We start from the raw sequence: 14839 nt of genomic DNA on the forward strand, positions 1-14839 counted from the left end.
TTTGGGATGTTGCACTGTGACCCAGGCACAGGATGGACCCTGGCATATGCAGCATGGGTGTGTCCTTAGTGCTGTGTAGCTCCTACTGTTGATGACATTGGCTGATGTTTGCGGCAACTATGGGCATTCACATTTGACAGGACTGGAGCCTTTGTCTTGTTTCAGGGGATTGTTGAAGTTGTCATCCTCAACCCACTAATTTAGGTGTGTATGATCCATGGGGACGTTACTGCCATTGGCTACTTGAGCTGCACACAGAGCAGAGGTGGTAGTGGCAACTGTTGTCACTGTTACATTCCAGTTGTCGGTATGGCTAGAGGTTGTTATTTGGGCCCTAGTTAATGTAGGGGGTATAGTGGCTAACGTGTGACAGGATGTCAGTTTGACGTTGTGCCCTTCCCTCCTGGCGTGGCTTTACCTTTGCTCCATCGTTGGCATGGCAGCATGCCCCCATGGGACTGTTGTTGGTGTTCTGTAATGCTGTGGCCCAGCTTTTCTCTGTGCCGGCCATGCCCCCATGCCATACCCCTTTACCCATGCTACTCCATGTATATGATGACTTCCATGCATTTTGTGGTCCGTAACCCCCCCGCTTACAGTTGACATTAGTGCATTTTAATTCCCCATGCGACGTACCCTGCATGTGCATTGTCTCCTGGTAGTCTGTGCTGTCCTGTCCTTGAATCCCTGTGACGATCTCCTCAGGGATGACGGCTGCGACCATCTCCTCCATCTGGTCCAGGGCCTCCTGGTGTGCTGGACTCCCATCTCCAGTCTGCAGTGCTGCCTTCCTGTTCCTGGCCATCTTTTCCTTGGTCCTGCGCTTGAAGTCATGCCAGCGTTTCTTGCACTCGATGACTGTTCTGCGTACTTCTGCCACACTGTTAATCTTGTCAACAATTTGTTGCCATATTGCCTCTCTCCTACTGATTGGCAACTTTGAGGTGGCAAACAGTTGGTGCTGGTGTTCCGTCACCTCTTTAACCAGAATTTCCTGTTCCTCTGCACTGAAGCGACACTTTCTTTTTTTCTTAAAACTGTCCTGGGTCTTGTGTGGGTCCTCCTGACTAGTTCCTGGTCTGTTGTCATCTTCCTGGGGTCTGTACAGGCATCTGGGATCCATTTTGGCTCTCCTCTGCTGAAATGGCTGTGTTTGCGGGGAATTTTGATGCTATTGCGTCAAAAAACACTGCATATCCGGTGTGCGGTGTCGTAACTTGACCCACAGTCATTTCCGCCACGCTAACGCTGTTTTGCTTTACGACTTGACGCTGCGGTGCGTGTAAAAAAAAAAAAAAGACTTACAACTGTGGTCTGCGCCGCCGGGCGTCAAAGTATAAATTTGATGCCCGCACGGCACACAGAAATGGCATTAGCTGGTGGTAATATTTTTGACGCAAAACTGCGCCAGCGCAGTTTTGCGTCAAAAAGTATAAATATGGGCCTTAATCTTTTTGGATTTGGGGATTTCTAGAAGAATTCTATTGTCTCTTCTATTACTCTCTAATTAATAGTTTGTAGTTACTCCTTAGGTGTAGGTGGGTAATTCAAGATGGAGTGATTTGGATGGGATTACAGCCAAAGATCTGGGTGAAGCATCAAGACAAAAGGTCAAAGTCAACATACATACACTTACCCTATGCTGCTGCTTCTTGGTCAGCAGCTGCCATGCTACGCCAAGTAATCTCACCTTTAGGATGTTTCTTACTTCTGAGGTCATTTGGCAAAACAGCTTTTTCTCCTGTTGGGTGGGCTTCCCCAACACATGTTGGTATGCAAGCCGGATTTTGCAATCGCATACTGGGGAGCTTGCTATGGCACTTGTAGACCACATTAGCCAGAAATTCCGGGCAATAACATTGCAGAACTTCAACCTGGCATGGAAAAACATACAGCATTTACAGCTAACAATAATGCCCCAGTGGCCACTCTGATAGTATCTTACTCTCCCCTGGAGTGAAGTTAGAGACATTATTATTTCCAACCTCATCCATTGTTGGTGGCAGACAAGTCTATGGATGCAGTCTTTGATGTTGTGCTCTCCATCTTGCTTGAGCAAAGGCTCCGGAGTGATGTTCGAGGCCTTCCTGGTTCACATGCAACATGCTGGAAATTCCACCTTGGCAGTTAAATCTACATGGTGGATGATGCAACTTCAGCCACTCCATCACAATCAATAACCAATAATTGAGATCCTTAAAAGAGAAGGGGTTGTGGTCCATTCATCATTGTAGGGCATTGTAAACCATACTGGTTTCATAAGACTTCAGCAACCAACCACCATGCACTATAGATATAGTTTTCTCTCCGTGACAGCCTGACTCAAGGTCACCTGTAATAACAGGGGGTGAATGTGACAGTGTAGAGTGTCCATTATGTTTGATCATTCCCACCTGTTCTCCCTGATGGAGGGACACAGCATCAGACATTATCACAATCTGCAAATGTAGAAAACAGGACTTATGAGTTCCACTGTGCATGACACATTCTATGAGTTCTCAACGGCTGGGTGCCATGCCAGCCATTATAACAGAGTACCTTGGATTGGCAGGATGTGAGAAAGTCCATCATAGATGTCAAAGGTCATCCACACTTCCTGAAGACCGACTACCACCTCACACATTATAACAATAGTAGAATGTGACATTAGGATGACAGAGGGGGTCATTCTGACCTAGGCGGTAAAAGGCCCTTACCGCCGGTCAGAAGACCGCCATAACACCGCCGCGGCCGCGGTTAACCGCCGCGGTCATTCTGACCCACAACGGCCAAACCTCCAAAATTCCGTCCTCCACTGCAGCCCGCCACATCAGCGGGCAGCGATAAACTGGAGATGACCAAACCTCCACCGTCACGCCAACAGAAATACGCCCATGCCATTACGACCCACGAATCCACGCGGCGGTCATTCAACCGCGGTATTCCATTGGCGGTACACACCGCCGCGGTCAGAATACACACACATCACCAAAACCCAGCCACATTGGACAATTTGAAATACACACACCTGATACACATACACACACCACTCCCACACAATCAACCAACTATAAAACACACACCCACATCACCCACAAACCCCTGCGACCAGAATTACTGAGAGAAGGAGAGAGAGACACAGCAGACAATCCAAAGCAAGACACACTGAGGCACACTACACCATCACACACACCACATAGTAGCACAAAGCACCACTCACCAACATACTTATCATCACATACACCACCCCACACCACACCCACACCACCCCATGGCACCCCAAAGGCACCCACGCTTTTCTGACCAAGAACTCCGGGTCATGGTGGAGGAAATCCTAAGAGTGGAACCCCAGCTCTTCGGCTCGCAGGTGCAGCACACCAGTATAGCTAGGAAGGCGGAGCTATGGAAGCGGATCGTGGACAGGGTCAACGCGGTGGGACAGCATCCCAGGAATAGGGAGGACATACGCAAAAGATGGAACGACCTACGGGCGAAGGTCCGATCGATGGTCTCCCGGCACAACATCGCGGTCCAGAAGACTGGCGGCGGACCCCCACCCACCCCTCCCGAATTCACATCGTGGGAGCAAGACGTCTTGAACATCCTGCATCCTCAGGGCCTCGCAGGAGTATCCGGAGGAATGGACTCTGGTAAGTCCAATCTCAACTACTATATCCCCCCCCACCCCACCAGCATGCCAACCCACACCCCCACCCTCACCCCCAACCCCCCAGCACACATCCTCCCTGACAATGTCTCACCAGCACAACCCACCCATCCCAACACCAACTCCTGCATGCCAACACAAATCATGGGCACCCATCACCTAAGCATGACCACTGCACTAACCCCCCCCCCCTAACTACCCTCACAACACCTCCCTCAAGGGAATGCCTGCACTGGGGGACAAGGGCACCCATAACACGCATGCTATTGCACACACAGAAACAATAACCAAACTCTCTTACCCCATGCAGGACCCGAACGACAACACACCAGCCAGGAGGGTCCAGAAGTGTCCATCCCACCCCCGGAACAGGCCCACACTGAGGATAGCAGCTCTGTCGACAGTGAACCTGATGACCAGCCTGGACCATCGGGGACCTCTGGGCAGTCGGTTCCCCTCAGGCAGCCACAGGCCACACCAGACCCGACCCCCTCTGCCAACACCAGCACAGCTCCCACCCAGCGGGCCCATGCCTCTGTCTCTAGGACAGCTCAATCAGCGGTGTGTCCGCCACTACAGGGCACCCAGGCTAACCCACCACCCCAACAGCAACAGGGACCTGGGGGCAGTGGTAGCGGGCACACAGGCCAGGGGACAGAGGCCGGGGGAAACCGGGCAGCTCGGAGGGCTGCTGTGCGACAGGGGGGGGAGGAGAGGCCCAGGGAACCCACTCTCCAAGAGGCCCTCACCACCATCATGGGGGCATACCACCACTCCCAAGAAACGATGGCGACGGTACTGGCCAGGTTCACTGAGATCCAGGCACAGCAGGAAGAACGCTACATGGGGTTCAGGGAGGAGCTGAGAATCATCGGGACCGCAATGGGGACCATCGTCCTGGCCCTCCACAGGATAGAGGACGCGTTGCGGGACCATGGTGCACCACACAGGGCCCCTGTCACTAGGCCGGACCAGGAACAGCTTACCACCTCCGCCGGCGCTAGTGGACAGGAGGTCCCAACACCTCGACAGCCCCCCAGAACCCCACCTCCTGCTGAAGAACAACCACCCCGTAAGAGGAGCCTGAGACCCAAAAAAAAGACAGAGTAGGATGTCAAGACCCCCGCCAGCAGGACATACCCCCTCAAGTCTTCCCACTGTCCCACATTGCCACCCTGTCCAACCATGAACTGCCTATGCTCCATCCTTCCACAGGCAAAAGAACAATGCACCTGTGAGACTGAGAACTGGACTCTGCCATGGATATTCCTCCACCCCCACCCATCACCCTTAGAATCACATGTACCGATATCTAGCACTGTAAATAAATCACATTTTGCACACAAATCAGTTTTGAGTCATGCTGTATTATTAACAAATGTATTACATATTACTGTTCAATTTCTGTTCTGTCAATTAGTCATGACAACATACCAATGTCAATACGCTGTATTTCATGGGCGAACCAAGCAGAAGTCAGTTACTGAGTCAGACAGCACTGAGAAGGGAAGGGAAAGGCAAAAATCAATGAAAAACATCTGTGGGGAACTACAGAATGTACAGATGCAGGAGGCTATAAGCAATTGTGAAATGGCGTGGGTGATTCTTACCTGGGTGTTACTGGAAATACTGTTGTATCACTCTGTCCCTATTGTCTGTGTCATCCTCAGAGTCTTCCTCCTCTTCACTCTCCACAGGCTCCACGGCTTCTACAACACCACCAACTGGACCATCCTCCTGCAGGAAAGGCACCTGGCGTCGCAAAGCCAGGTTGTGGAGCATACAGCACGCCACGATGATATGGCACACCTTCTTTGGTGAGTACATTAGGGATCCACCTGTCATATGCAGGCACCTAAATCTGGCCTTCAGGAGCCCAAAGGTTCGCTCAATCACCCTCCTAGTACGCCCATGGGCCTCATTGTACCGTTCCTCTGCCCTGGTCCTGGGATTCCTCACTGGGGTCAATAGCCACGGCAGGTTGGGGTAACCAGAGTCACCTATTAGCCACACACGCTGTCTCTGTAGCTGGTCCATCACATAGGGAATGCTGCTATTTCGCATCACATACGCGTCATGCACTGACCCAGGGAACTTGGCATTCACATGGGAGATGTACTGGTCAGCCAAACAGACCACCTGGATATTCATTGAATGGTAATTCTTCCTGTTCCTGTACATCTGTTCATCGTCATTTGGGGGGACTAAAGCCACATGGGTTCCATCAATTGCACCAATGATGTTGGGGATGTGTCCAAGGGCATAGAAATCAGCTTTCACTGTAGGCAAATCACCCTCCTCTGGGAAAATGATGTAGCTCCGCATGAGTTTCATCAGGGCAGACAACACTCTGGATAAGATCTTGGAAAACATAGGCTGAGACATCCCAGATGACATGGCCACTGTTGTCTGGAATGAGCCAGTTGCAAAGAAATGGAGGACAGACAGAACCTGCACCAGAGGGGGAATTCCTGTGGGTTGGCGGATGGGGGACATCAGGGCTGGCTCCAGCTGGGCACACAGTTCATGGATGGAGGCACGGTCAAGTCGGTATCGTAGTATTATATGGCGTTCTTCCATTGTCGACAGGTCCACCAGCGGCCGGTACACGCGAGGATTCCTCCTTCTCATCGCTAGTCCCAGCGGACGGTGCCTAGGAAGGAGAATATGGAGTACAGAGTCAATCCACTCACAGGTACGTACAACACAGCTTGCACAGTACAGGTAAATGTATGGTTTGATATGTTTGTATGTGTGCCATTGCAAGGCCTAGGCCTGTGTGACGCATTAGAAATTAAGCCATGTGGGCCCTTGAAAAGGCCGATGCCTGACCTGTGAAGTGGGACAATGGGATGTGAGGTCACTGCGCTGGCGGGGCGCACCGTGGCGGTAGGCGGTCGAAGACCGCTGTGCGAAGACGCATTGGTTAACATTGAAGCCTATGGGTTTAAGGAGCCAATGACGATGTGCGCCGGCGGTCGCGGGACGCACCGCCGCGGTACGCACCGCCGCGGGCGTGACCGCCATTTTCTATCAGCTCAATCATTCGAGACCTGATCATCCACAGGAGAGGACCTATACTGCAAGTGCTGCTGTGAACTCGGTCTGGAAGTGACAATGGCTGCTGCGACTGGGGAAAGGGCCCCCGCCTTCAGTTCAGAAGAGTTGGAGAAGCTCGTGGACGGGGTCCTCCCCCAGTATGCGCAACTGTACGGTCCTCCAGACCAACAGGTGAGTACACTCAGTGCACATTGAATGGGTTATGCCTGTGTGGAGGGGGGGGGATGTAAGTTGGTGGGGTGTGGAGGGAATGGGGAGTGCAAGGCACGACAGATGAGAGAATGGGAACCATGACAAGGTTGGGGAGGGGGGGGCATGTACTCCAAACATGCAGATATGTGACGGTTTCTCTTTCCCACCCTGTACATGTCAAACAGGTGAGCGCCCACCAGAAGATCGATATTTGGCGTGCCATCGCTGAGGAAGTCCGGAACTTGGGGGTCCACAACAGGCGGGGCACCCACTGCCGCAAGAGGTGGGAGGACATCCGCCGCGGAACGAGGAAGACCGCAGAAACACTGCTGGGGATGGCCTCCCGACCTAGGCGGGGTGCCAGTCGCACCATGACCCCCCTGATGTCCCGGATCCTGGCGGTGGCCTACCCTAATTTGGATGGGCGCTTGAGGACAGCACAGCAGACACAAGGGGGTGAGTATCCGCACATTCTCCCATCTGTATGCGCATTGGAGGCGTCTGGGGGGGGGGGAGGAGGGCTGTGGGTGACATTAGGCCCGGGCGCTCTCTGTAGTGTAGTCCGCTCCCTTAGGCATGGCCCTGTGCCCCCGCCCCCCACCTCTGTAGGGTGCCAAGTGCAGCTACCCATGCTCCAGCATCACCCATGTGCGCGTGTGTTGTCCCTATACCTGTTTGCCTAGTCAGAGGTACTGAGTAGTGTACCCTAAGTTCGCGACTTAGTGCACGAGGCACCTGTGTCTGTCCTCTCCGCAAAGGGTATTGCTAAGGCATGCACTCAACTTTGTTTAATTTCTCCCCCCACCCTAAATCTTTGTCTTCTTGTGTTTTAGCATCATCCGGCGGAGGAGATTTGGCGTCGGAGCAGGAGGGAGCTGCAGGTCACCAGGCCCCGGTGGGCACTGACACAGACACCGAGGGCACCAGTGATCCGGAGGGCGAGGGGAGCACCACAACGGGGGCCGGTGGAGACACCAGCGACACGGACACGTCCTTGTTTGGGAGCTCCCTGGCGGGGGCGGCACCATCTGTGCCCCCCGCAACAACAGGTACAGCCGCCACCCAGCGCACCAGCACCGCCCTCCCAGCAGCCCCTCAGTCTTCGCTCCGTGGCCGCTCGGCCAGGAAGGCGCGCGTCTCCTTCGCCCCAGGCACCTCAGCCCCTGCCTCTGTTACCCCTGCTGCCCTCAGTGCGGAGCTCATTGACCTGGTGAGGACGCTCATTGTTGGGCAGACTACCCTTCTGAATGCCATCCAGGGGGTGGAAAGGGAGGTGCATCGGAGCAATGCCTACCTGGAGGGCATTCATTCGGGTCAGGCTGCCCATCAACAAGAGTTCACTGCTCTGGCCTCAGCACTGACGGCAGCCATTGTCCCTGTCTCCAGTCTCCCTCTTCTATCTGCCTCCACCCTTTCTCTGTCTCCTGTACCTCAACCTATCCCATCCACACCATCAGACCAGCCTGCACACACCTCAACACCCAAGGCCAGCTCATCCAAACATAAGCACCACAGAAAACACAAGCATTCACCCAAGCAACACACAGATGCAGACATATCAACAGTCACTACCACCTCTGTGTCCCCGTCCTCCTCGTCTCCCTCCTCCCTCCCTGTGACGTCTACACTCACACCTGCATGCACCCCAACATCAGCCAGTTCTTCCACCACCAGCAAACCCTCCACTACAGTCCGCACACCTGCAGTCACCACCCCCACTGGCATTTACACGTCCCCTGTGTCCTCTCCCACTGTGTCTGTCACCCCCTCTTCCAAGACACATAAACGCAGGCAGACACCCAAACAACAGCCAACCACCTCACCACAGCCTACGTCCCAGTCACCTGCACCCAAGGACAGCACACCTGGCTCTCATACAACCACATCCTCTTCCTCCACTTCTCTCACCACTACTCCTACCCCTTACCTTGGTCCCAAGAAAAATGACCTCTCCAGTTTTGACCTCTTTCCCTCCCCCGACCCACCCCCTCCAACTGGGAAAAGTCCCAAGGGCACCTCAGCCACCACCAGCCCAACTACTACAGTGCAAGTGGTGCATGGCATGTGGAGTCCACCCTTTGGCGGCAGTAACACTTCGGTGAGCAGCAAGGGGACAGCCAGCCCCCCCCCCAGGCAAGAGGACCCGGAAATTGAAGGGCCGCCGTGAGCGGACAGAGACGGCTGCCCCCAAGGAGGTGACTCCGGCCACTTCACCGGCCACAGCAGCCAGGGGAGGCAAGGGCCCGAGAGCCCAATCTAAGGAGCGGAAGGACAGCAGGGCGGAGAGGACAACCACCATCCCGGCTGCAATGGACAACACCAAAGGGCCCAGGACTCACTCCCCGAAGGGGCCTGACACAGCACGGTCGGAGGGCGACTGAGCAGGGTGTCCAGGCCAGGTATGACTTCCTTGACATACTGCAAGAGCACCGCTGAAGAGGGCCCCGCCGTGAAGACCGGTACCGCTGAAGAGGGCCCCGCCGTGCAGAAGAGCACCGCTGAAGAGGGCCCCGCCGTGCAGAAGAGCACCGCTGAAGAGGGCCCCGCCGTGAAGACAGGTACCGCTGAAGAGGGCCCCGCCGTGAAGACAGGTACCGCTGAAGAGGGCCCCGCCGTGCAGAAGAGCACCGCTGAAGAGGGCCCCGCCGTGAAGACCGGTACCGCTGAAGAGGGCCCCGCCGTGCAGAAGAGCACCGCTGAAGAGGGCCCCGCCGTGAAGACAGGTAACGCTGAAGAGGGCCCCGCCGTGAAGACAGGTACCGCTGAAGAGGGCCCCGCCTTGAAGACAGGTACCGCTGAAGAGGGCCCCGCCGTGCAGAAGAGCACCGCTGAAGAGGGCCCCGCCGTGAAGACGAGCACCGCTGAAGAGGGCCCCGCCGTGAAGACCGGTACCGCTGAAGAGGGCCCCGCCGTGCAGAAGAGCACCGCTGAAGAGGGCCCCGCCGTGAAGACGGGTACCGCTGAAGAGGGCCCCGCCGTGAAGACCGGTACCGCTGAAGAGGGCCCCGCCGTGAAGACCGGTACCGCTGAAGAGGGCCCCGCCGTGCAGAAGAGCACCGCTGAAGAGGGCCCCGCCGTGCAGAAGAGCACCGCTGAAGAGGGCCCCGCCGTGAAGACAGGTACCGCTGAAGAGGGCCCCGCCGTGAAGACAGGTACCGCTGAAGAGGGCCCCGCCGTGAAGACAGGTACCGCTGAAGAGGGCCCCGCCGTGAAGACATGTACCGCTGAAGAGGGCCCCGCCGTGAAGACCGGTACCGCTGAAGAGGGCCCCGCCGTGAAGACCGGTACCGCTGAAGAGGGCCCCGCCGTGCAGAAGAGCACCGCTGAAGAGGGCCCCGCCGTGCAGAAGAGCACCGCGGAAGAGGGCCCCGCCGTGAAGACAGGTACCGCTGAAGAGGGCCCCGCCGTGAAGACAGGTACCGCTGAAGAGGGCCCCGCCGTGAAGACAGGTACCGCTGAAGAGGGCCCCGCCGTGAAGACAGGTACCGCTAAAGAGGGCCCCGCCGTCTCAAGCACCGCTCCGCTGGGCCCTTCCTGTCAAGCACCGCTCCGCTGGGCCCCGCCGTCTCAAGCACCGCTCCGCTGGGCCCCGCCGTCTCAAGCACCGCTCCGCTGGGCCCTTCCTGTCAAGCACCGCTCCGCTGGGCCCCGCCGTCTCAAGCACTGCTCCGCTGGGCCCTTCCTGTCAAGCACCGCTCCGCTGGGCCCCGCCGTCTCAAGCACCGCTCCGCTGGACATCGCCATGTCATGCACCGCTGCGCTGGGTCCCTCCGTCTCAGGCACTGTTTATGGTTCACTGTGCCCACCATGCCTCCTCCTTGACCAGTGGACTCTGTAATCCACCTGAGAGACTGTGGCTTTGCACTCCCCAGGATGGTACAGTGGGCAATCCACCCACTGTAGAGACATTGAGAGACTGTGGCTTTGCACTCCCCAGGATGGTCCAGTGGGCAACCCACCCACTGTAGAGACATTGAGAGACTGTGGCTTTGCACTCCCCAGGATGGTCCAGTGGGCAACCCACCCACTGCAGAGACTTGAGAGACTGTGGCTTTGCACTCCCCAGGATGGTCCAGTGGGCAACCCACCCACTGCAGAGACTTGAGAGACTGTGGCTTTGCACTCCCCAGGATGGTACAGTGGGCATGGTGGCTCCTCGTGGATCTGGCGTCGTGGACTCATGTGGCTGTGGTGGCCACCCCTTCCCTTCCCCCTGAGGTGCCTGTAGTTTTGACATCGGATGCCCCTGCAGTGTTCTCTCCAAAGGACTCAGGTCTCGTGTGTGGGCTTTGCCCTTGTTTCGCAGAACCTTGGCCCACGGACATGTTAGATTCGTAGGATGTGCAGGACTTGTTACTTCAGTGATACACTGATGTGTATATATTTTTGGTTTTTGTAAATATTTTTCACGGTTGCTCAATTATTTCCAGGTGCTTTTTTTTAACATGAAAATTTATTCAAAATTTGGTTGTTTCATTGTATTTTTTAAGGGTGTGTGTGTGGTGTCACTGTGACTTCCTGCTCTGCATTGGTGTGTACATATTGGGGGGGTCGGGGGGTCGCATATGTATATGCCCGTAACCTTCCTTCCTCCCCCCTCCCGTGTGTCGTAGGTGCAGTACTCACCGTTGACGTCTGCGCCGGAGTTCGTACTCGTGGTAGATGAGCAGGTAGACGAGAGCAGGTATGATGTTCAATTCGGGTTCCATGCTGTCCGGATTCCGCGTGGAGTGTCTCGAGGTGAGCGTTTTCCATTGGAAATGTCTGTTTCCGCCGTGTTTTTATCGGCGGTGCTCCCGCCCCGGAAAAGGTGGCGGATTGGTGGGTCGTGATAGGGTGGGCGGTACATTGTCTGCCGCCTGGCTGTTGGCGGTGACCGCCGCGCTGTTTGTTTGTTCCGCCGTGGCGGTCGGAGTGTTAATGCGGCGGGCTGTGTTGGCGGTTCCCGCCAGGGTCAGAATTGCCTTTTTTTGACCGCCGGCCTGTTGGCGGGTTGGCCGCCGCTTTATCACCGACCGCCAGGGTTAGAATCACCCCCAGAGTGTCCTCTGTGCATTTAGGATGGTTTCTGACTGGCATACATGTCCCCTCTTAATATTATTCTCATCACTTATGCTATTGCAGAAATAAGAGTGAGTTGTAGCATATGGGAAATGTGTTTAAGGTACACAGTTGGAAGAGAGGGTTGATTGTTGAACAGGTGTATCCACACGTGACTCTGGGTTGTTAACGAGGGATGGCTCGCTTGCCAAAGGTGTCACACAGATGACATTGGTGGTTGTGTGCTGAGCGTAGGAGGTCTCAGGACTTGATAAGTTAGTACTGGAGGTAGGAGTGTGGTCAGCTGTGTCTACAAGTGGCCCACATCTTGCTTCTCAGCTTGGCGTTGGGACAGAAAGCATATTCCAATGACTGGAGGCACTGGTTGACTATCCAGCTCTAGTGATGGGGCAGGTGTGTCTCATGCTTTCTGATAGCCTATGACAAATGTCATCCTTAGTGAGTATCCTTATCCTTGGGTCACTCTGGCCTGGTTGCAACTTGGTCTCTTTGGAGCTTGGGCAGGGTTTCAGCCTTTTAGTGCTGGTTTGCACTAAGTATTGGGTATGTGTGGGAGACCTTGACATCTATTGCCAACAAGTGGAACTGCAAAAGTCCCAAAATCAATAATACAAATACCTTTGTTTGCCTCAATTCAAGTTATTGTAGACTTATGAAGTGCAATTCTTAAATGATATTTAAGGCAAGTATTCCATATCTTCCTTGCATTACAACACTCGGGGGAACTTCATTTTCATCGTATTCATCAACCATTCCACAAATTCATTTTTTCTGTTCGTCTCTGTACTTTCTGCTTGTTCTGATTTGCTCAGGATTCCTCTTTACTCTGAGGGCTTTTTTGTGCCCTGATGCTTTTTTTTCTCTGTGTTCTGTTCTTTACCCCAGTTTAGCTCTTGTTCTTCCTTTTTTTTGTTTGGCACCTTTTCTCAGTTTTTCCTTGTTTCTCTTAGGAGGGCAACGTGGCATTGGAAAAGATCCATCCTTGCCATCCATGTTTTAGGCGAGAGCCCAAAGAAAGAAAGGTGAGAACTGCTATTAACACCGGCTTAGTTGTGCCTGGCATAGGATGAGGTAATGGAAAAAACAGGACAGGGTTCTGTGGTTGGGTAGACCTTGTACTTAGAAGGGGTTGGAAGACAAACATTTGAGTAATGCTGTCTGTGCCACTACATAATGAATTTTTAAATATTAGTATATTTTGCAAAAATATTATATCATTCTATTATGCGTAAATGTATTATATTCTGTACCTTGTGTGACATTTTTACTTGCGTCGTAATGTGGTGCTGCTCACATGAAAACAGGATGAAACCTCCATGGGCTGATGTATGCGATCTCAGTATTGTAGTCAAGGAAATTCCAGAGTTTTTACTTCTCATTATAGGATTATAGCACATCATCATTTCCTGATGTAACGCTATAATTTTTCATATTTTGGTGAAAAATCTTCTCTTAAAACTAACAACGGTGTATTATTTTTTATTAGCTACATAATTGGTATTCCTTGGGTGAAACACATGTTAGACATTTGCTTGACAATTTATCTTCCACGCACATGATTTTCATTCACCTTTCACAACCAAGTCTTGATGTTAAAACATGAATAAAAATCCTTCAATTGGAAAATGTAATAACCCGCTGTCCCACCATTTGTGGCATGGGAAATATGAGAGCCAAGTGTGGTGAACTATCAGGCATATTGAAATACAATATACTACTTCTCGACATTTCACTCCAAATTCAAAAGTCATGTGAAGTGTGCATAGATGACACATAGATAGTTTGGTGTGAATGCGCCCTGTACTTTAGTATGTAGAATCTATGGGCATTTTGGTGGTGGTGGGTATTATGCTATGTAGGTTTGTAGAGCATGCTATCACCTGGGTGAGTGCAGCAGGTGTGAGTCTAGCCAAACTTAGGGCCTAGTGAACTATTTAAAAAGCCAGGTCTTCAGCTTCTTGCAGAATTCAAGAAGTGAGGAAGGGGTCAACGCCTAAGGAGTGATGTAGGAGAAGGCTCTATGTGGGTAGGAAAGGCATATCTGCTCTCCGTCAGCGGTAGCTTTAAAAATGCACTCACCGGATGGGGGCTGACTTCTGTTTCCCTGCCCACACTTCACGTGCTTTGCTGTTGTTACAGCTATGCAACTCTTAAAGCTCTTCGAGAGGTTTAGCTAAGCCTGTTTGAAGAGCTGTAATGACAGCAGAACATGTGTCAGAGGTTGCTTTTATTCATTCCAGGTTGGCTTGGATGGTATTTTACCAACTGTTGTGTCTTCTCCTGCCTGGGTACGCCATGCCACACATGGAGCTGTGTATTGCACATCTTTATTTACCTGCGTCTAACTGCAAACATTCTAATCCTGCATTCACTTCACCATGCTCTTTCACTTATGTCACAGTTCTATGGAGTCCATCAGGAGCCAAAAGAGTTCAGTCCTTAATAATTCACACAACAATACATGTCCCCCTCTGTTAAATCAAAAACATTTTTTAAAAAAATCACAAATGTATACACAATCATAATTCTTCAATGAGCCTTGGTGGTGCTCTGATTACTTGCCCTGATTGTGTCTTCAGAAACCCAAACATCAAAGTTGCAGGACTTTCACCTGTGGTCAAGTGAGGGGTTGAACGGTAAACCCACAGGGTATAATTCAAGACAGTTTTAAGGTCAAGCTTTTCCAGTACAGCACGTTGAACAGCTTTCTTCAATGTACTCATGAAACTTTTGACAAGGCCACAGGCCTGTGGCTAAAAAGGTGTGCTCTTTTGATGGCAGGGTTTTGATCTTTCAACTCTCTCATCGAGGTGAAGAAACCAGTCTTGCTCTCGGAGAGCTCATTTTGTGGCAACAATTCCACAGTGTCCTTCATGGGCC

The sequence above is a fragment of the Pleurodeles waltl genome, chromosome 5 (assembly GCF_031143425.1).
Source record: "Pleurodeles waltl isolate 20211129_DDA chromosome 5, aPleWal1.hap1.20221129, whole genome shotgun sequence".
Classification (NCBI taxonomy): domain Eukaryota; kingdom Metazoa; phylum Chordata; class Amphibia; order Caudata; family Salamandridae; genus Pleurodeles; species Pleurodeles waltl.